This window comes from Phyllostomus discolor, chromosome 5, assembly GCF_004126475.2.
Source record: "Phyllostomus discolor isolate MPI-MPIP mPhyDis1 chromosome 5, mPhyDis1.pri.v3, whole genome shotgun sequence".
NCBI lineage: Eukaryota > Metazoa > Chordata > Mammalia > Chiroptera > Phyllostomidae > Phyllostomus > Phyllostomus discolor.
The window spans coordinates 17,248,015-17,268,240 of NC_040907.2; the positions used below are offsets into that span (position 1 = coordinate 17,248,015).

The 20,226-nt window shown below is 44.0% G+C and overlaps 1 protein-coding gene and 1 pseudogene across 3 annotated transcripts in view; one reads left to right on the forward strand and one right to left on the reverse strand.

The window, feature by feature from the left end:
• Positions 1 to 13,382: 13,382 nt before the first annotated feature.
• On the reverse strand, positions 13,383 to 14,020 carry LOC114496884 (annotated as a pseudogene).
• A 2,746-nt stretch (positions 14,021 to 16,766) lies between these two features.
• Positions 16,767 to 20,226, forward strand: part of WDTC1 (WD and tetratricopeptide repeats 1) — a 65,118-nt gene continuing 61,658 nt past the window's right edge. The window contains exons 1-2 of one of the 3 annotated variants that reach the window (XM_028511139.2): positions 16,781 to 17,086; positions 17,587 to 17,648. The gene's annotated coding sequence lies outside the window, so the exon portion shown is untranslated. Of the gene's footprint in view, positions 17,087 to 17,586; positions 17,649 to 20,226 lie in introns of all 3 variants that reach the window. The other 2 variants (XM_028511138.2, XM_036025574.1) reach the window with 2 other exon arrangements.

Genomic DNA, 20,226 nt, shown 5'->3' on the forward strand with positions numbered 1-20,226 from the left:
GAAAGAAACAACCAAACAGGAAAGAATGGAGAAATAAGAATTCAAAAAAATGAGGAGAAGCTTAGGAACCTCCAGGACATCTTTAAATGTTCCAACATCCGAATTATAGGGGTACCAGAAGGGAAAGAGTAAGAACAACAGATTGAAAATGTATTTGAACAAATAATAAAGGAGAACTTCCCCATTCTGGCAAAGGAAATAGATTTCCAGGAAGTCCAGGAAGCTCAGAGAGTCCCAAAGAAGTTGGACCCAAGAAGAAACACACCAAGGCACATCATAATTACATTAGCCAAGGTAAAAATGAAGGAGAGAATCGTAGAAGCAGCAAGAGATAAGGGGACAGTAACCTACAAAGGAGTTCCCATCAGACTGTCAGCTGATTTCTCAAAAGAGACCTTACAGGCAAGAAGGGGCTGGAAAGAAGTATTCCAAGTCATGAAAGACAAGGACCTATATCCCAGATTTCTCTATCCAGCAAAACTTTCATTTAGAATGGAAGGGCAGATAAAGTGCTTCTCAGATAAGGTCAAGTTCAAGGAGTTCATCATCACCAAACTCTTATTTTACGAAATGTTAAAGGGACTTATCTAAGAAAAGAAGATTAAAAAAAAAACACATATAGTAAAAGGACAGCAAACTCACAATTATGAACGACCACACCTAAAACAAAACCAAAAGAAACTAAGGAAACAACTAGAACAGGAACAGACCATAGAAATGGAGATCACATGGAGGGTTAGCAACAGGGGAGTGGGAGGAAGAGAGAGGGGGAAAAGGTATAGAGAATAAGTAGCATAGATTGTAGGTAGAAAATAGACAGGGGGAGAGTAAGAATAGTATGAGAAATGTAGAAGCTAAAGAACTTATAAGTATGACACATGGACATGAACTAAAGGGGGGGAGTGGGTGGGAGAGGGTGTACAGGGTGGAGGGGAATGAAGGGGGGAAATGGGACAACTGTAATAGCATAATCAATAAAATAGGAAAAAAACCCACAGAACTGCCAGAAAATTGAACTGTATGGAAGTCTGACAACTGAGGATTTAAGAAAAAACATTCCTCCAGACTGGTAGGAGGGGTAGAGGTAGGAAGCTGGCCTGGAAAGGACACGTGGCAAGGCAGCAGCTGGTGGACTGGGCAGTCCCACATTCACATGCAGATAAGCTGGGAGGAACAACTGTGGAGTGAGGAAGACCATACGACTCAGGGTTTCAGTACAAGGAACTAAAGCTGAAAACCTCTGGCTGTAAAAAACGTGCAGGTTGCAGTGATGGGAAAAACTCCCAGCCTCACAAAAGAACCTGTTAGAGGGGCCCACAGGATCCTAGAACATACACAAGCCCACCCACCTGGGAATCAGCACCAGGGCATCACCTGAAAAGGGCACAATCTGCTTGTAGGAAGCAGGGGGAGTGATTGAAAATGGGACAAGAGCCAAACAAGCAGCATTGTTCCCTGTCTGACCCCTCCCCACCACACACAGTGCCTCAAAACAGTGAAGTGGGTTGCTCCACCCTAGCGAATACCCAAGGCTTCATCCCTTACACTATAACAGGTGTGCCAAGACAAAGAAATATGGCCCAAACGAAATAGCAGATCAAAACTCCAGGAAAAGAACTAAGCGACAAGGAGATAGCCAAACTATCAGGTACAGAATTCAAAACACTGGTAATGAGGATGCTCACAGAAATTGTTGAGTACAGTCACAAAACAAAGAAAGAAGTGAAAGCTATGCAAAGTGAAATAAAGAAAAATAGACAGGGAAGCAACAATAAAGGGAAGGAAACCGAGACTCAAATCAACAATTTGGACCAGAAGGAAGAAGGAAGCATTCAACCAGAACAGAATGAAGAAAAAAGAACTAAAAAAAAAAAAAATGAGGAGAGGCTTAGGAACCTCTGGGACAGCTTTAAATGTTCCAACATCTGAATCATAGGGGTGCCAGAAGTAGAAGAGGAAGAGCAAGAAATTGAAAACTTTTTTGAAAAAAGAATGAAAGAAAATTACCCAATCTGGCAAAGGAAAGATGTACAAGTCCAGGAAGCTCAAAGAGTCCCAAACAAGTTAGATCCAAGGAGGAACTCACTAAAACATATCATTATTAAAATGCCCAAGATTAAAGATAAGGAGGGAATCTTAAAAGCAGCAAAAGAAAAGGAGACAGTTACCTACAAAGGAGCTCCCATAAGACTGTCAGCGGACTTCTCAAAAGAAACCTTGCAGGCAAGAAGGGGCTGGAAAGAAGTATTCAAAGTCATGGAAAGCAAGGACCTACATCCAAGATTTCTCTATCCAGCAAAGCTATCATTTAGAATGGAAAGGCAGATAAAGTGCTTCTCAGATAAGGTAAAGTTAAAGGAGTTCATCATCACCAAGCCCTTATATGAAATGTTAAAGGGACTTATCTAAGAAAAAGAAGATCAAAACTATGAACAGTAAAATGACAACAGACTCACAACTATCAACAACTGAACCTAAAAAGAAGACAAAAACAAAAACAAACTAAGTAAACAACTAGAATAGGAACAGAATCACAGAAATGGAAATGACATGAAGGGTTATCAGTGGGGAGGTGGAGGGGAGAGAATGAGGGGAAAGAGTACAGGGAATAAGAAGCATAAATTGGTAAGTACAAAATAGACAGGGGGAGGTTAAGGATAGTATAGGAAATGGAAAGCCAAAGAACTTACATATATGGCCCATGGACATGAACCTAGAGGAGGACTGCTGGAGGGAGGGAGTTGTGGGGCAGAGGGGCATAAAGAGGAGAGAAAAATGGGACAATATCTCTTAGCTCTTTAGCTGAAGAAAAGCTTAATTTAAAAAAAAAATTTTATTTTAGGGAGTGGTAAGGGGAGGGAGAAAGAGAGGAAGAGAAGCAGCAATTTGTGCCGGCTGGTGTGGCTCAATGGATTGAGCTCGGGCCTGCAGACTGAAAGATTGCCCATTTGATTCTCGGTCAGGGCTTGTGCCTGGTTTATGGGCCGGGTCCCCAGCTGCAGGTGTGAGAGAGGCAATCGATCAATGTTTCTCTTGCACATTGATGTTTTTCTCCCTCTCCTCCTTCCTTTCCCCTCTCTCTAAAAAACGAATAAATAAAATCTAAACAAAAGGAAAAAGAAACATCGACGTGGGAGAGAAACATCACTTGGTTGCCTCCTGTGCCCCAACCAGGGACCAAACCCTCCGCCCAGGCTTGTGCCCTGACCTGGAATCCAACCAGCAAACCTTTCTGTTTGTGGGACGTTGTCCAACCCACTGAGCCACACCAGTCAGGGCAAAAGCTTATTTTTTATATATCCTGTGTGTGCGCATGTGTGTATTTTCAACATAAGAAACACCCAAACTTGTAGGGAATTTTTGTGAGTTTATTTGAGCCAATCTGCCAGGGAGCAAGATTTCAAATGCTCTAGAAAATAACACTTTTGCAGGTTCTTTTATGCACGTCAAATTAAGGAATATTGGAGAGACCGTGGCAGGGACTGGATTACTGGATAGTTAACAAGATTCTATGTTCTCCTGAGGATTAAAACCCTCTTCTTGGGGCTTTTTTTTTTTTTTTTTTGTCTTCCAGAGCTATTTCTTCTGGCATTTCAAAGGTATGTTGACCTAGATGCACAAGAACAATGGGCACGGCTTCCCTGAGGCAAAGGTAAACCTAGTACTAAAGAAGTGTATGCCTGGGGCATGACTCGGCACCATGACCTGCTCAGCTAGGAATTTATGGTCAGATTACCCTGTTATGTTAGTTTTCATAGAATCCCTCCCCACCCCCTTCACAATATATATGAAACCCAGGGGAGAAAGACATAAAAAAAAAAAAAAAAAAGGAGGTCTTGCTATTCCAAGAGGCCTCTAATGAGGCTGCATTGCAGGAAGCTTGGGCAGGGGGTGGAGTCGAGTAGAGACCCAACCAAAATTGTAGGTTAGGGTCAGGTTAAGCCTTTGGGACTTTATCCTGTGGCAGTAGCCTTTGATGGCTCTTAAGCAAGGGTGTGGCTGATTGCACAGTGATTCAGCCAAGGTCACATAGTTCTGCTTCCTGAGTCTCCCTTGTCCACAGCCCTTTCCTTCCACGAGCTCTTCCTTCTTTGCCCATAGAGGCCAAGCTCTGGCATGAATCTAAATCACGAGCACAGACATGATGACCTACCTTGCCCACCCTGCCACCCATACCCCATCCTAGATCGGTTCTCTTCAGAGACACAACATTCAGAATTACAACATGTAACACCTGGTAAGGGCTGGAGTGGCCCAACCAGCACAGATACCCTCTAGCAGGGATTTAAAGGGCAGAGCTTATGTAAAAATCAACCTACTCCAGATTGAGTCATTTCTCCCACCACACCCCCTCTGTTCATTCCTTCCTCCCATAATGAAATGTAAGCAGTCCATTGGTGGGGGAAGAGGGCTTAGAGGCAGAAGGAGAGGGGGCAGAATCTAGGGTATCAGGACTCCAGGAAAATCATCCATTATCAATCTGTCTTCATCAGGCCTGCTTGGAAAAAAAATACATCCAGGTCAGGAGCTGGGGGAAGGAAACGAGGGGAGAGAAAAAGGAGGCGAAGGAATGAATGTACGGTGTACCCTTTTCCTACCAGCAGCAGTCTAGTTATGAGAATTCAGTGCTAGAATGTATCAGATTCTCACACCTCAATTAAATCAGTTTTCTCCATTTTGTGTCTTTTATCCTTCTAGGGGGGAGAAGAAAAGGCTAACACTATTGAGCAATCTCTTAACAGAAACTCTGTACTAATATACCCATTATACAGATGAGAACACAGCCTCAGAGAAAGTAAGGGGCATGCCAAAGTTTATGCAGCTGCTAAGTGGCAGAGCTGGAAGAGAAGAAGGCCAGTTCAATTGTTTAGAAGCATGGACTCAAAAAATGATTTGGGGGAATTTCGCCTTTTAGGGGAAGAGGAAATGGTTTTATGGTAAAATCCAAGTTTTTTACTGGGTATCCAGCTCCCATTTCTGACCTTGCCCCCTGCCATGGCTAGAATGGCCACAGCATGCAGAGAACCTTTCAACCTTAAAGAAAGACTTGCCCTTGTTTTGCCAAAGAAGGGTGTGCCCTCACCATATTACTCCCTCCCTTCATTTGGGTCTCTGCCTAAAAATCAAACAGGCCTTCCCTGATTACCTTGTATCCAAAGAGCAACCTCTATCACACACACCCCTTTACGGTGTCTCATTTGTCTTCATAGTACCTACCATATCTTGACATATTTATACACACTTGACCCTTGAACGGCACGGGTTTGAACCTCGTGGGTCCACTGGTACACAGATTTAAACTGTACTTATTTCTCTGTTTATCGTGTGTCTCCGCCTACTAGACCTTAAACTCCAGGAGGACAAGGACCTGGTCTGTTTGGTTCACTGCTGTGATCCTAGTGTCCGGCACAGAGCAGGTGCCTAATGTGTTGAGTGAAGAAAACGGGGAAACTCTACTTTCTTCCACTGAGAAATCCCCATCAGCTGCTAAGTCCCTCTCACCCTTAGAAGCCTCACTCCTTTGCTCTCCCTTTACAGACTACGTCTCCCTCATCTTCCCCAGTTCCAGGACTGACACAGCCACCAATGCAGCTGCTCCAGCCAGAAACCAGAAGTCATCCTCAACTCCCAGTTTCCAATTCATCAGCTCCGGCCCATTTCTGCCTCTTAAATTGTCTCCCAAATCTGTCATGTTTCCCAATCCTTGCTGTGTTCCCTCTACCAGGCAGCCCTCCTTTCTTGCCTGGGTTGCAGCATCAGCCTCATCACCAGTCTTTGCCTCCAGTTTGGCCCCTGCCATTCAGCCTCCACATTGCAATCAGAGTGATTGGTCTAAAGCTCAAATTGTCTGGGTAAACACCCCACTGAGTTTCCAGTGGCCTGATATAAAATCTAGGATCTTAATGTGGTTTATAAGGCCCTTCCCTAACTGGCCACAGCCTCACTTTTAACCATACTCTGCTCCTGCCTGATTGAACTGTGCTCATGTCTCCAATGTGGTCACAATATTTCTTTTACCTGAGAACTCTGGCCGACTGCTCGTCATTCTGGTCTTAGACTAGATACTACTTTCTCCAGGGAGCCCTCCAACCTCATCCGTCCCACCAGACTGGGTTAGGAATCCCTAGTGTATAAAATGAGGACAGTCTCCCCACTTGGAGGGATCCCAGTTGTGACCTGGTCTAATTTTCCATCCTTTTCCATCGAATTCCTGATGGATATCACTGCTTGAAAAGCTTCCATTGCTTCTTCAATACCTCTTGCCCTTCAAGATACTCTCAAGTCCAGACTCATCCAGAAAACTTTCTGGAGGATGGGGGAAAAAAAAAGGCCACCTCTGAGTCAGGATGCAGGGTGCCCCTAGCTCAAGTCCCACCTTTGCCACCTCCTAGTGTGACCTTGTGCATGTCACTTTGCCTCTGAGAGCCTTGGTTCCCTCTGTAAAATGGAGATGATAACATTAATACTCACCTTAGGGTCATTGTAAGTAAAATTATAGATGTGTAATGGACATTGTAAACACTGAAGTGTTATGTAGACGTAACAATGGTTATTATCTTTCCTGGCACTGTGCCCCTGCAGCACTCACAGGCCATGACCCTCACATTTTGAACTTAATAATAACCTGCCTCCAATTATCTGCTCTTGCTCCCGGGTGGTAGCTGCTGTTTACAACCAGTGCAGAAGCCAGCTGATATCACATCTTCCACAGCTCTTCTGCATCCCCTAGAGTTTAGAAATCGCTGCTGAGCAAAGAGGTGTACGTTATTACTGTGATTACAACTAACTACCATTTATTAATCACCTATTATACACTAAGTACATGTTACTTATAATTCTCAAAACTGTCCAAGATATAAGTATTTTTAAAAAGACTTCATTTATTGATTTGTACAGAGAGGGGAAGGGAGGGAGAAAAAGAGGGAGAGAAACATTGATGTGTGAGAGAAACATTGATCAGTTGCCTCTTGCACATACTCCAACCTGGAACCAGGTCTGCAACCCAGGCACGTGCCCTGACTGGGAATCAAATCAGCAACCTTTTGGTTCACAGGCCAGTGCTCATTTCACTGAGCCACACCAGCCCGGGCAGGACAGGTCAATTTTGACTTGTAAATTAAGTACAGCTCCACCAAAGCATTGGTCCTACAGGTGCAAAAGGTGAGAGATAATTAGGAGAAGCCCTGGGACATCTAGCAGTGTCAGCACTGAACTGCTGCCTATGTCTCTGTGAAGACAGTAGATGCGAGTGGGAGGATCTGATGGCCAAATCACTCACAGTAAGCAAGTGGTAACCTCACACGGTTTCTATTCTTGGCTAAGAATTTGATCCAAGAGGAGATGTAGGCTTCACAGTTTACCACTAGGTGGCACGATACAAGGAGACATACAAATCACCCAATTAGAACCATTCAACACGAATAATTTAGTAGGGATTTTAGAGCACGCAAATGCCTCTTTTTACAGAAGAGATCTGAGGCCCAAAGAAGTTATCCAAGTTTCCTAGTGTCATGGGTGAATCAGTACCAGAGACCTAGGTCTGTCTGTTTCTGAGTTCAGTGCACTTCATTTTCAATGCTCATCAAATCACACCTAGATGCCTATCTCTACTCATGGTGTGATCTTACTCAAGTCACTGACATTTTCCTGAACCTCAGTCTTTCTGTCCATAGACTGGAGGATTAGTCTACATCTGTGATGTCAATATAGTATGGCTATTTATTTATTTGTTGTTTATTATTTTTATTAATTTATTTGAGAGAGACAGAGACAGAGAGAGAGAGAGATTTGTTGTTCCACTCATTCATGCATTCACCGGTTGAATGTGCCCTGACCAGGGATTGAACCTGCAACTTTGGTGTATCAGGACAGTGTTCAAACCAACTGAGTTACTGGGCCAGGGCCTTAACTAAAATTTAAAATTCAGTTCTCAGTCACACTAGACATTTCAAATGCTCAATAGATAGTTGTGAATAGTGCCTATCATACTGGACAGCAGAGATTTAGAGCATTTCCATTATCACAGGTAGTTCTACCAGACAGTATTGGTTCATTCTTCCAGCTTTAGTATTCTATGGATCTTCTGTGAGAGCATTGGAAGGTGTAGGATTAAATGCATAAGGTTTCCCAGCTCTCAGCCTGAGTTTTTAACCATATACAAGCAGAAGAAAATAAGATGGAAAAAAGGTCCTCCCTTCATGGAGTTGACATTCTAATGGGGCTAAGGATGAATGAAGTCCAAAAACCACAGCTTCTGTAATCAAGGTACCTTAGAACAGTTCGTCTTAAACTTTCTATGCATATCCAGTTTAAATGCAGTTGCTGATTCAGTAGGTCTGTGATGAAGCCTATGAATCTACATTTCTAACAAACTCTGTGTTGATACTAATGTTGCTGGTGATGACACATTTTAAGTAGCAAGGGTTTGGAGAATTTTGTGAAAAGACAAAATTGGTATGTGTGCATCAACTAAAATAAAATGTTTATATCGTGGATCTTCCTGGGAGGCTAGAGTTCAAATGTCACTCTTCAGTAACCTTTTGTTCATGCCTCAGAACTAGGTTAGGAAGGCTCTTATGGGCCACTATCATTCCTCATACTTCCCCTAGCCTGGGGCCATTTGTGCTACATTGCCTTTCCTTTTTAAATCTTGGCCTTAGTCTTCCCCATGGGGCCACAACCTGGGTCAGTCTCATTCACTACGGCACCCCCCACACCCAGCACAGTGTCTGGCAATTGGGGTTTTTAGAGTTAGTCATAGATCTCCTTCATAAGTTTTCCATAAAAGTGCTTTACCAGATACGTGATTAGCAAATCTTTTCTCTATCTGTGACTTGCCTATTCATGTCACAGTAACTTTGTAAAAACAGAAGTTCTTAATTTTTATGAACTTTCTTAAAGTCCAATTTATCATGCTTTTCATTATGGATCATTCTTTGTTGCCATATCTAAGAAATCATTGCCTAACTCGAAGTCATAAAACTTTGTTTCTGCATTTTCTTCTGGAAGTTTGTAGTTTTAGGCATTACATTTAAGCTTATGAGCCATTTTAAGTTAATTCTTATATATAGTACAAAGGTATAGACCAGGATTCGTATTTTTGGATATTATATTTAATTTTTCCAGCTCTATTTGTTGAAAAGACTATCCTTTCTCCATTGAATAGACATTGCTCCTGTGTAAATGATAGTGAAATATAGTCGGTTGACTATATTTGTGTGGATCTATTTCTAGGTTCTCTGTTCTGTTCCATTGATCTGTTTGTCTACTTCGCCATTGTCTTGATTATTATATCTTTGTAGTAAGTCTTGAAGTTTCATAGTGTTATTCTCTGATTTGTTGGGTTTTTTCAAGATTTTATTTATTTAGTTTTAGAGAGGGAAGGGAGGGAGAAAGAGAGAGAGAGAGAAACATCAATGTGTGGTTGCTAGGGGTCATGGCCTGCAACCCAGGCATGTGCCCTGACTGGGAATCAAACCTGCGACACTTTTGGTTCGCAGCCTGCACTCAATCCACTGAGCTACGCCAGCCAGGGCTGATTTGTTGTTTTTTTAAATTTGAATTTCATAATTTCAATCTGTTCCACATGCGTACTGCTGATTTCTCCTTATAATTCTTGTCGAGTGGATGGTGGCACATGGTACACCCTATTGACAGAGGCATAGAGAAGTGAAATAATCTGCTCGCCCAACAGGTCACAGGATCTTGGCTTTCCAGTGTCTGGATGCACTAACCTACTCCCCGGGAAAGGAACTTTGCTCTGTTGTCTGTAAGGTTAACAACTGTCCCCCATTACACATGAAAACATTGGGATTCCATTTGATCTGTTTTTTGTGAGCTTGATTAGCAGGAGTCATTTCCCTGATTTTAATCGATACTGGGAGCTGTGACACCACTGAGAGTCTAACCATATAAAACTGGGTTTGATTCCTGGACTGTGCATTCTGCCAAAACTATGGAAGATTACCCCTAATTGGCTAATCTGATGTCTATTCATTGACCTCTTTTCCTTTGCCCCTTCTGGCAATGCAGAGGCTGGAAATGCTAAATAATCACTTTTCAGACTTTTCCAGACCTGTTGTAGATGGTTACAAGACAGTTCTGGTTGGTGAGATATAAGCAGAAATCCATTGAGGGGCTTCAAAAAAGCTTTTGCTTTCTTAACAAAAAGCAGCTAGTGCTGCTTCCCCTTTCCTATTCCTTTTTTTTTTAAAGATTTTATTTATTTTTACAGAGAGGGGAAGGGAGGAAAAAAGAGAGGGAGAGAAACATCAATGTGTGGTTGACTCTTGCATGCCCCCTACCGAGGACCTGGCCTGCAACACAGGCATGCGCCCTGACTGGGAATTGAACCCGCAACCCTTTGACTCACAGACCAGTACTCCATCCACTGAGCCACACCAGCCAGGGCCCCTTCCCTATTCTTTATGCCTTGAACATAAATTTGATGCTTGGTGCTGCAGAAACCATTTTGTCACCTCAGAGAAAAACTGAGGGATGCTGGAGCAGGAAAAAAAAAAAAGAAAGAAAGAAATGAATTATGTTACAACAATCATCTACCTCAGGACTTCTTGTTATGTGAGAAAACTCGACCTCATGGGTTAAAGCCAGTACTGGTTAGGTTATGTATTACTTGCAACTGAAAACAGTCTCAACCAATCTGCTAACTATTCTAGTGGGGCCATCACTGTGTAGACATTTTCAAAATGTTTCTTTTGAAAATGCCATAGGGTCCCTTTTTTTGTTTGTTTTAAAGATTTTATATATTTTTAGAGAGGACAAGGGAGGGAGAAAGAGAGGCAAGAAACATCAATGTGTGATTGCCTCTCATGCGCCCCTCACTGAAGACCCAGTCTGAAACCCAGGCATGTGCCCTAGACTGGGAATCAAACTGGCGACCCCTTGGTTCACACAGGCCGGCACTCAATCCACAAAGCCACACTAGCCAGGGAGCCATAGGATTCCCTGATATAATCTCTTGAATATTCCCACTAGTGGCAATCTTTGCCCCTTTATTGGCGTAATTGAAAGGAAATGGAGACCTCTCATTTAAGAAAGAGAAGACACAGTGGGGACATGAGAGATGTATTCATTAGCTGAAGTTTTTTAAGGGTAAAAGGGGTCATTATGACTACCACTCCTGCTACCTCTCACCACGTTGGCTTAGGGTTTTACAGTTTGCACACATCACTTCATTTAATATTCAAATCTACGTTGCTACAGAGTACAGAGTTGAGACAAATAAGTGTAAGATCTTTATTATTAAGAACTGCCTAATGATCCGAGCAGCACAAATAAGAAAACGTGTTGTCCTGAGAGACAGAACTTGTTTTCCTAGGAAGAGCCGAACAGAAAACTGAGGGTGCTGAGCAGGGAGCAGATTAGGGCCCACTTGACTCTAAATTTCAGACCCAAGGCTGGGAATGAGATTGGCCAGTTCTTTCTTAGTCTAGCTAAGTCAGGTTTTAGAGAAGGAACAGAAGATCAGCAAGACAAATGGGAATTAGGGAGTGATTCCAAGTAGAGGTAACAGCTGCACGCAGGTGCTGTGTGTTTAAAATGAACTTGGATACTCTTGACCGACCAGTTGGACTAGACAGAGAAGCAGGCCCCTAGCAATTTGTGGCTTTAGACAAGTCACCAGATTGTTCTAGGCCACAGTTTTCTTCTTGATGAAATGAAGGTACTAACTGAATTCAGTGGGTCTCAACCTTTTCTAACAGTGATCTGGACCATATTCCCAAAGGCTTTGCGAACACAAATTCTAAAAACAATAAAAGTGGTACCTGTTCACTACCATAGTACAGATATGGACCTTTATCTTTTAGACAGACCTGTGTCAAGATGGATTTTTGTCCCCTCATTTAAACTTTAAGAATTTTAAAACCATTTCATTGTAAACTATTTCAAACATTTAGGAAAGTACAGATAATAATGATGTTTTATTCTTTAATTTATTTTAAATGTTTAATTTATTTTTAGAGAGAGGGGAAGGGAGGGAGAAAGGTGGAGAGCAAACATCATGTGGTTGCTTCTTGTGCGCCCTCTACTGGGGACCTGGCCTGAAACCCAGGCATGTGTCCTGACTGGGAATTAAACTTACAACCTTCTAGTTCACAGGCTGGTGCTCAGTCCACCTAGCCACACCAGCCAGGGCTATAGTGATGTTTCAGAGAAAGAGAAGAAGGGAGAAGGGGGGGAGGAGAGAGATCAATTTGTTGTTCCACTTATTTATGCATTCATTGGTTGTTTCTTGTATGTGCCCTAATCACTTGGGGATCAAATCAGAGAATATTGGAATTGGTCACTTAATTAAATACCTACACAATACAATAATTGCTTCTACAGTGTCCTAGACAGATGACTGTACATCCTATACCTGAATATTACCAACGACAGAGAGCTCACAACCTTCCAAAGTAATCCAGCTCCAGTGGTTAGAAAGTTCTCTCTTAAATTGATCTGGAAACACCTATGGCTGGCAGGGGTGTCTGATTCTGAACTTAACCTTCCTGTGAGCCTCCATGAGAATAATACCTAACTCATAAGGTAGTTGCGAGGATCAAATAAGTTAGTGTCTGTGAATGTATACGTGTGTGCATAGATGTACACGTATATCATATATGCATAATTTATTCATATATATAGAAAAGAGAGTTCATGAGAGAACAAGTGAGTTCCTGGTAGAAAATAATCAATAAATAGTAGCTGTAGCTATTATTAATATCCTTTCTCTTCCTATCATCCACTCCCTATCAGCAAAAGTTCATTCTGACAACAAATATTTACTGTGTCTGCTCCATGCCACAGAGTGTTCTAGAAGTCACAGAAATCTCACCCACACTTCTCTGTTGGTATTTCTAAGATCCTCTAGGGCAATGCCAGCATAGAATGAGTTTTTAAAACTGAGGCTGTTGATTCAAATAATCTGGATTTTTATACCAACTGTACCACTTTCTAGCTATGTAATTTGTGAGAGTATTACTTAAATCCCTAATTAGCACTTGCCTCCCATGGTAAATATTCGATAAATGTTAGCTGGTATTCAGTTTAATTGACCCAGTGACCATAACCAGGGTTTTAGCTGAACCTGGGCAGCTATGGATAGATGATCTCAAAGCTTTCTTCTAGGCCCAAGGTTTACAACTTGTTATATTCAGTGGGACATATGTCGGGGAGAGATCAGGAGAAATGACCCACAACATTTCCAGGAGAAAGGCATTTCACAAAGCTAATTTCACAAGGGTAAGTTCTTATTCCTCCAAATAGGGAGAAATTACCTTTTGGGAGCTTCAGACTAATTTGTAATCTTTCTAATCAAATAATTTTAATCAGGTTAACAGTAAGTAGTATAAATGCAATTACATGAAAAGCCGTATGTTTTACATGTTTAAATTGTTCTTTATTGTCTTATAAGGTGTTGAAGGGGAGACCCACTCCTGAGTACTCTTTCTAGTGGTGGAATAAGGTACATATTGTCCTGGAATGCCACTCATGTTGAATTTACAGTTTGTCCGAATGAATTTACAAGCCGTAGATTCATTTGTACCATCATGTATAGAGGAGCAGCAGTTATACAATGAAGCGAACAATACCATTCGGGGGGCACCATGCTTCATCCACATCACAGAATGTGTTTTCACCATTCTTTTCAGGAGTATGTATCACCCATCCATGAAGACCAAAAAAACTGCTCGTTGTCTTTATAGTATTTGTTTCCATATTTGTTTCCTCCCACTAATGTAACAACCCTCACATCATCTGCCCTGAAGAGAATTCACAGATGGCCTTGGAGGCCACTGTGGTCACTGATCTGCTGCAGCCCTCGCTGCACTTCAGCAAGGAACTGAACCCGCAGGAACTTCTGGCCTGACTCCTGGCTGAGCTGTTCAGAGTGCTCTGAGGGGAAGCAAACACTTAGCTGTAGGGAGACAGAAGAAGAAAAAGCAAGCAACTCATGGAATGATAAGCATGGGACAAACACTATAAATACGAGATATGTATAGTCATGCGCCACATAATGATGTTTTAGTCAGCAATTGATCCCATAAGATTTTAATGGAGCTGAAAAATTCCTATTGCCTAGTGAAGTCTTAGCCGGCAGTAACTGTGTAGCACAGTACATTACTCATGAGTTTGTGGCGATGCTCTGGTTGAATGTTTATTTCTTCCTTCTGGTCCAAATTGTTGATTCGAGTCCTGGTTTCCTTCCCTTCACTGTTGGTTCCCTGTACATTTTCCTTTATTTCACTTTGCATAGCCTTCACTTTTTCCTCTATTTTGTGACCATACTCAATCATTTCTGTGAGCATCCTGATTACCAATGTTTTGAATTCTGCATCTGATAGGTTGGCTATCTCTCCCTCACTTAGTTCTGCTTTTGGAGCTTTGATCTGTTCTTTCATTTGGGCCTTTTGTTGTTGTTGTTCTGGCACACCTATTATGTTGCAAGGGGTGGGGCCGTAGGTATTTGCCAGGGTGGGGCAATCCGTGTGCTGCATGGTGGCCGCTACATGTGGGGGAGGGGTCAGAGAGGGAACAGTGTTGCTTGGCTCTTGGCCCACTTTCAGTAATTTCCCCCACTACCCACAAGCAAATTGGGCCCCCCTGGTGCTAATTCCTGGGTGGGTGGGTTTGCGTACATTGTAGGACCCTGTGGGTCTCTCCAGTGAACACTCCTGCGAGGCTGGGAGTTTGTCCCACCACTGCAAACCCCACAGGTTTTTATGGTCAGAAGTTTTGAGGCTTTATTTTCCCACACTGGAACCCTGGGTTGTGCTGTCTGTCTCCATCCTTAGTTGTTCCTCCTGGTTTATCCACATGCAAATGTGGGATCACCGGCTTCTCCAGCCGCTGCCTTGCCACCATCCTCTCCACCCCTCAAACCAGTCTGAATGAATGTTTCTTCTTTAACTCCTTGGTTGTTGGATTTCAGTACAGTTCATTTTTTTGGCAGTTCTGTTTTTGTTTTGTTTTGTTTTGTTTTGAATTTGTTGTTGTCTTTCTTTTGGCCATGAAAGAGGCAAAGTGTATCTACCTATGCCTCCATCTTGGCCAGAAGTTCCCACGTGGTGATGCTGACGTAAACAAACCTCTGGCACTGCTGGTAATATGAAAGTATAGCACATACAGTTTTATGTGTAGTGCATAACACTTGATAATGATAAACAACTGTCACGTTTATGTATTTACTATACTAAACTTTTTATTACTATTTAAGAGTGTACACTTTCTATTTATAAAAAAAGTTTGCTGTAAAACAGTATGTCATGTTGCTCTGGTAGTAGCAGCCTCATACATCTCAAGTTTACCAAGTATCTTGATTGAATTATTTTCTCTCGTGCTTGATTTAATCTCATGTTGTTTTGTATAATAATATGCTGTACAGGCTTGTAGCCTAGGAGCAAGAGGATGCATCATATAGCCTAGGTGCGTGGGCTATACCAAGTAGGTTTATAATGTTTGAACGACGACAAAATCAGTTAACAACACATTTCTCACTATGTATTCCTATCATTAAGTATCATACGACTGTATATCCTGTCCTTCCTGAGGGCCGGTGCTGCTTGGTTCTCACTTGAGGGATGGGTGAGTGTTCAAAAACTTGGACTCAGGAGGGGGGCATAAGGGGATTAAATGGTAATGGAAAAAATACAATAAAAGAGATTAAACAAAAAATGAAAGCTTGGACTCTAGAATCAGGCAGATCTGGGTTTGAACTTCTACTTGGTTCCTTATCAGCTCTATGACCCCAGGCCAGTTGTTTTAACCTCTTTATGCCTCAGCTTCACCTGCTGCAAAACACAGATAGTAAGATTACCTATCTAAGGAACCGTGTTCATTACAGTGCTGACAAAGGAAATGCTCAATAAAAGCAAAGTATTGTTATTATACGACAAATTGCACCCTATAGGTGAGTGACAAGTTTCCATTTTCAGAAGATAACATTGTCTTCCTTTTCCGACTTGAGGTTGTTCAAGGGTGGGGCCTGGTTAAGCATAATGCCCCCTTTGTCACCTTGGGAACTTCCTTAGAAAGGAGGTAAAAAGGCTGGAACTGCTTCTCTTCACCGGAAGTGGGAACAGCAGTGCCTCCACCAGCCTCAGAGGTATCTTGTCTCTTCCATCAGCCCTAGGGTTCCCAGAGAGAGTGTGGCTGGCTCCCCTTTAGGCCACTTCGTGTTGAATTGACTCCTTTTTCTTCCCTTCCTTCATGCCCGGAAGACAAGAGTGAAGAATGTTCAGCCTCCCAGAGGAAGGAGTATGCTGAGCCTGGCTCTGGGGAACCCTGGGGCCCTAGCCTGAGGGTCCCGCAATTCTGGGGCTCCTCTTGGGAGACAGCATAGGGCTCTGGGGAGCCAGGGGTGAGTGTTAGGTATGTCACAGAGGCGACTTCAGGAAGCATTTTACGTGGATGTAGGGTGGGAAGTGCGTCTGAGTAACTAAGGGCAACTGGGTGGGGTGGGCCCACGCTCCAGGAACTCTTCCACAGAGAAAAACTACGACTCCCACGATGCCCAGGGCTTAGTCTTGCTTTCCCGCCCACTGGCTGCCGGTCCGGCGAGCGGCAAAGCGGATTGGTCGCGGCGGTGCGGGGCTCCCCCACTAGCATGTTAGTAGGCGCCGCCGGCAGCAGACGTTGACCGCGCGCGAGTGGTGGGGGAACCCGGCTCGCCATTCTGGAAACGGTGGGACGCAGTCTCCGTAGCGTAGCGGCCGGCTGGGGGTGCGGGGCGGGGGCGGAGACTGCGTGGCGCAGGCGCGGTGCTGGGCTTCTCCTGGGTCCCCAGACAGCTGGAGGAGATAAACAGAGCAGAGAAGGGAGGGGAGTGCGTGTGTGAGAGCGCGCGAGGGAGTGTGAGTGTGTGTGAGCGCGGGTGTGAGACGGTGCGCAGGGGCGGGCGGAGGCGCTGTCCGGCCCCGGCCAGGCGCCGGGCGGAGAGCATGGGCAGGAGCTAGAGGTGCCTGGGACCACCAGCCCCCTCCCGGGGATCCGCGCCCCCCCTCCCGGGAGAGGGGCCGGGCCCCCAGACTGACATGGGCTCCTGAAGTTACGCCGCCGCCGGTCCTGAGAAGAGGCCTGACAGGTACGGGTAGCCGCCGGCCCCTGCCCTCCGCGGCCGCGGAGGCGAGGACTGCCTCCCGGTGCTCCGGCACACGGGCCGCTCCCTCTGGGCCGGCCCCAGCCCTGTCGGCCCGGCGGCCTGAGCTCGCCCACTTGGGGGCTCTGGGATGTCCCGAGCCCGGTTCAGGCCTCTCTGGGGCGGAGGGCAGAGTGGGCCGGGGCTGGGATGGTCACGGAGGGCTGGCCGGGACGTTGAGGGAAAGGCTTGGGGAGTCGGGAGAACCTCTGCCGTGGGAGAGGTGGAAGTCGTCCCGTCCCGGCACTTTTTTGCGGAGTTTTTGTTTGACATCTGATCTGGCGCGCGTCTCAGGAAAAATGGAGCAGGTGAAAGTGCCGGGAGGGCAACATTTACCTGATCTGTTCTCTTAGTTTCCTTCTCTCTCTTCTCTCTCTCTCGCTTCCCCACCTCCCTCCCCTCTTTCCCTCTCTCTCTCTCTGTCTCGTGTGTGTGTCCGTGTCCAGGCTTCTGGCAGCCGCACATGCCTTCCGTGACCCATCCTGGCACCAAACTGAACTCTGCCAAGGTATTTCCACCAGGCGACTGTAACGCCGGTACAGAGGGCCTTTACTTCGGACGGGGGCTATTCAGTAGTCACTTAAAAGGCTAAATAGGAAGTGTGGAGTAGAAGAGTTTTCGAACCTGCATAATCCAATTCTTGTTACTGAAAGCTCAGTGGGACGGACGCCCCCTTGTCAGCCAGGTTGAATTTGTTTAGCGCCCTCGGGCTCTCCTCTGCAGGTGTACTAGCAGGGTCTGTAGAGGAGAGTATGGGGACTTACGACTGATGTCTAACAGCCTCATTTGAATATCTTCCTCAAAGTCCTTTTCTTCTGTGACTTTCTTTAGCTTCCTGAGGGAGTGGCAGGGCAACTTTAAAGTTTTCCTCTCAAGTTTATGAGTTTAGAAACCTGGCCAGGCTTTCCGAGGAAGGTAGATGGATGATCAGGGCCACATGACAGTTAAGTTTCCTTTTAACAAAACTTGAAGCAGTTTTGAGAAGAAAACTATTCTGAGGGCACATGTTGACTTAGAGACATTCTGAAAACCCCACCTAGGCCACAGGTGTTCCCAGTGGCCTGCACTAGGCTCTTCTGTACCTTACAGTTCTTCTTGAGTGGCCAGTCTCTGTTCACTAGGTGAAGGAACTACTTAAGGCTATTTCTGGTTTGAATTCTTCTGGCTTATTCTTTCTTGTAATTCATATGTATATGTAATGTGTGTGTATATATATATATATATATATATATTTAAAAGGGGTTCTTTTGTTGTTTTTTAAAGATTTATTTATTTATTTTTGAGAGAGGGAAAGGGTGGGAGAGAAACAGTGATGTGAGAAAGCATCACCATCAATTGCCTCTCCTACACACCCCAACTGGGACTGAACCTGCAACCCAGCCATGTGCCCTGACACAGACTCAAACGACCTTTCGCTTATGGGAAGATGCCCGAGCATCTGAGCCACACCAGCCAGGGCATAATTCTTGTATATTTAAAGAGATTGAATTGAATCTTGGCTGTTTATAGAACCTCTATGACAGACCAGAGAGTAACTGTTAGGGCTCTGCTGGGCTGAGTCTAATGGTGAATTCCTTCTTCAGGAATTCTGCAGATTGTTGTGTTGCATTGGCAAGTGGGAAATGACCTTTTCTGCCATAGTTTGGGATCATGCTGCCTTAATTATGGAGTCTTGTCATCCTTCCTTTTTTTGACCTATCTGAGGGCACTTTGTTCAAGTCACATCTCAGTTTGGGTCAATGCTGCAGAGTAACTGAACAACAATCCATACTTCTGCCTGGGACTCCCTCCCTTGGGGTTACTGAAAGAAAGAGAATATGTGTCAATTATGGAGATGGTATTAACATTTACAATTTTGCTAGTTTGGAGTTTTAGAGGTGTCACCCAGCTGACAGTTTTTCTCCCTGAAAGGAACTCAGTATTGACTCATGGGACAACCTGTATAAGGTATTTTCACACACCTGAATTTCAGGATCTTGAGGGATACAACTCAAGATCCTCAATAAATATCTGTGGATCTTGAGGGGCCAACTACTGGGAAGACTCAGAACTTTAATTATTTTTATTTTCTTCTCTCCCTTTTGAATTGGGAAATGTGGCCCACATGTGGAGCTCTGGGTCTCTGAGAAGAAGTGATAGACAATGTGTAACATGGTGATAATTACCTTCTCTTCTGTGTCACTGGTTTAATGGTACATCCCATTTTCTTCTTTCATCCTCAACTTCCCAGCTTCTCCACTGCATTTTTGGGCTGCCGTCGCAGATGGCCCGCATAGCTCCTAGGCTGTGCTTTCTTTCAGTCAGCTCTTCCAGACCCCAAGCCCTGGCAGTTGCCATCAGAAACCAGTCCCTTGGCGTTACGTTTAATTCTGACTAATTTACTTTAAGAGGTACATACTAATAGGCATACATCCCAAAAAGTGACTGCTGAATCTCAGGCTCTGTCCTAAGTAGTGTTCTTGCTTTATCCAGCTTAACCCTCATGGCTGCCCTGTGAGATGAGAATCATTTTGCGTATTACACATATGAAGATACAGGTTCAGAGATGTTAAATAACTTGCTTAAGGTCACACAGCTAGTGAGGGAAAGGATCAGAGTTCAAACCCAGGTCTGTCTCTTCTGAGACTGTGGTACATGAGGAAGAGCTGAAAGGACCAAAGCCAAAAGTGGGGGGGTAACATGATACCTGCCTTCAAATACTTGAAGAACTGTCATGTGGAAAGGGAACTGGACTTTCTCTGTGTGATTCTGGAAGGCAGCACTAGGATCAAAGGATGGAAATTCCAAAAGGGTAGACCGCTTGATAGGATAGAATTTGGCTTTCCAAAAACAAAATGGGCTGCCTAGTGAGGGAGTGAGTTACCCATTATTGGAGGTATTCAAGCAGAGCCTTTGCCACTTCTTATCAAGGATCTGTAGGTAGGAGTTCACGCAGATAATTGGATTAAGTGATCTTTTAGTATTTTAAATCCTGTTAAAATTGTATCAAAATCCTGTCAGTTTGATCTGTGAAAAAGTTTGTGCTTACAGTACTTACATTTTTCCTATAATATCTCATTTAATTCTTATAAATCCCCTAGGAGGTA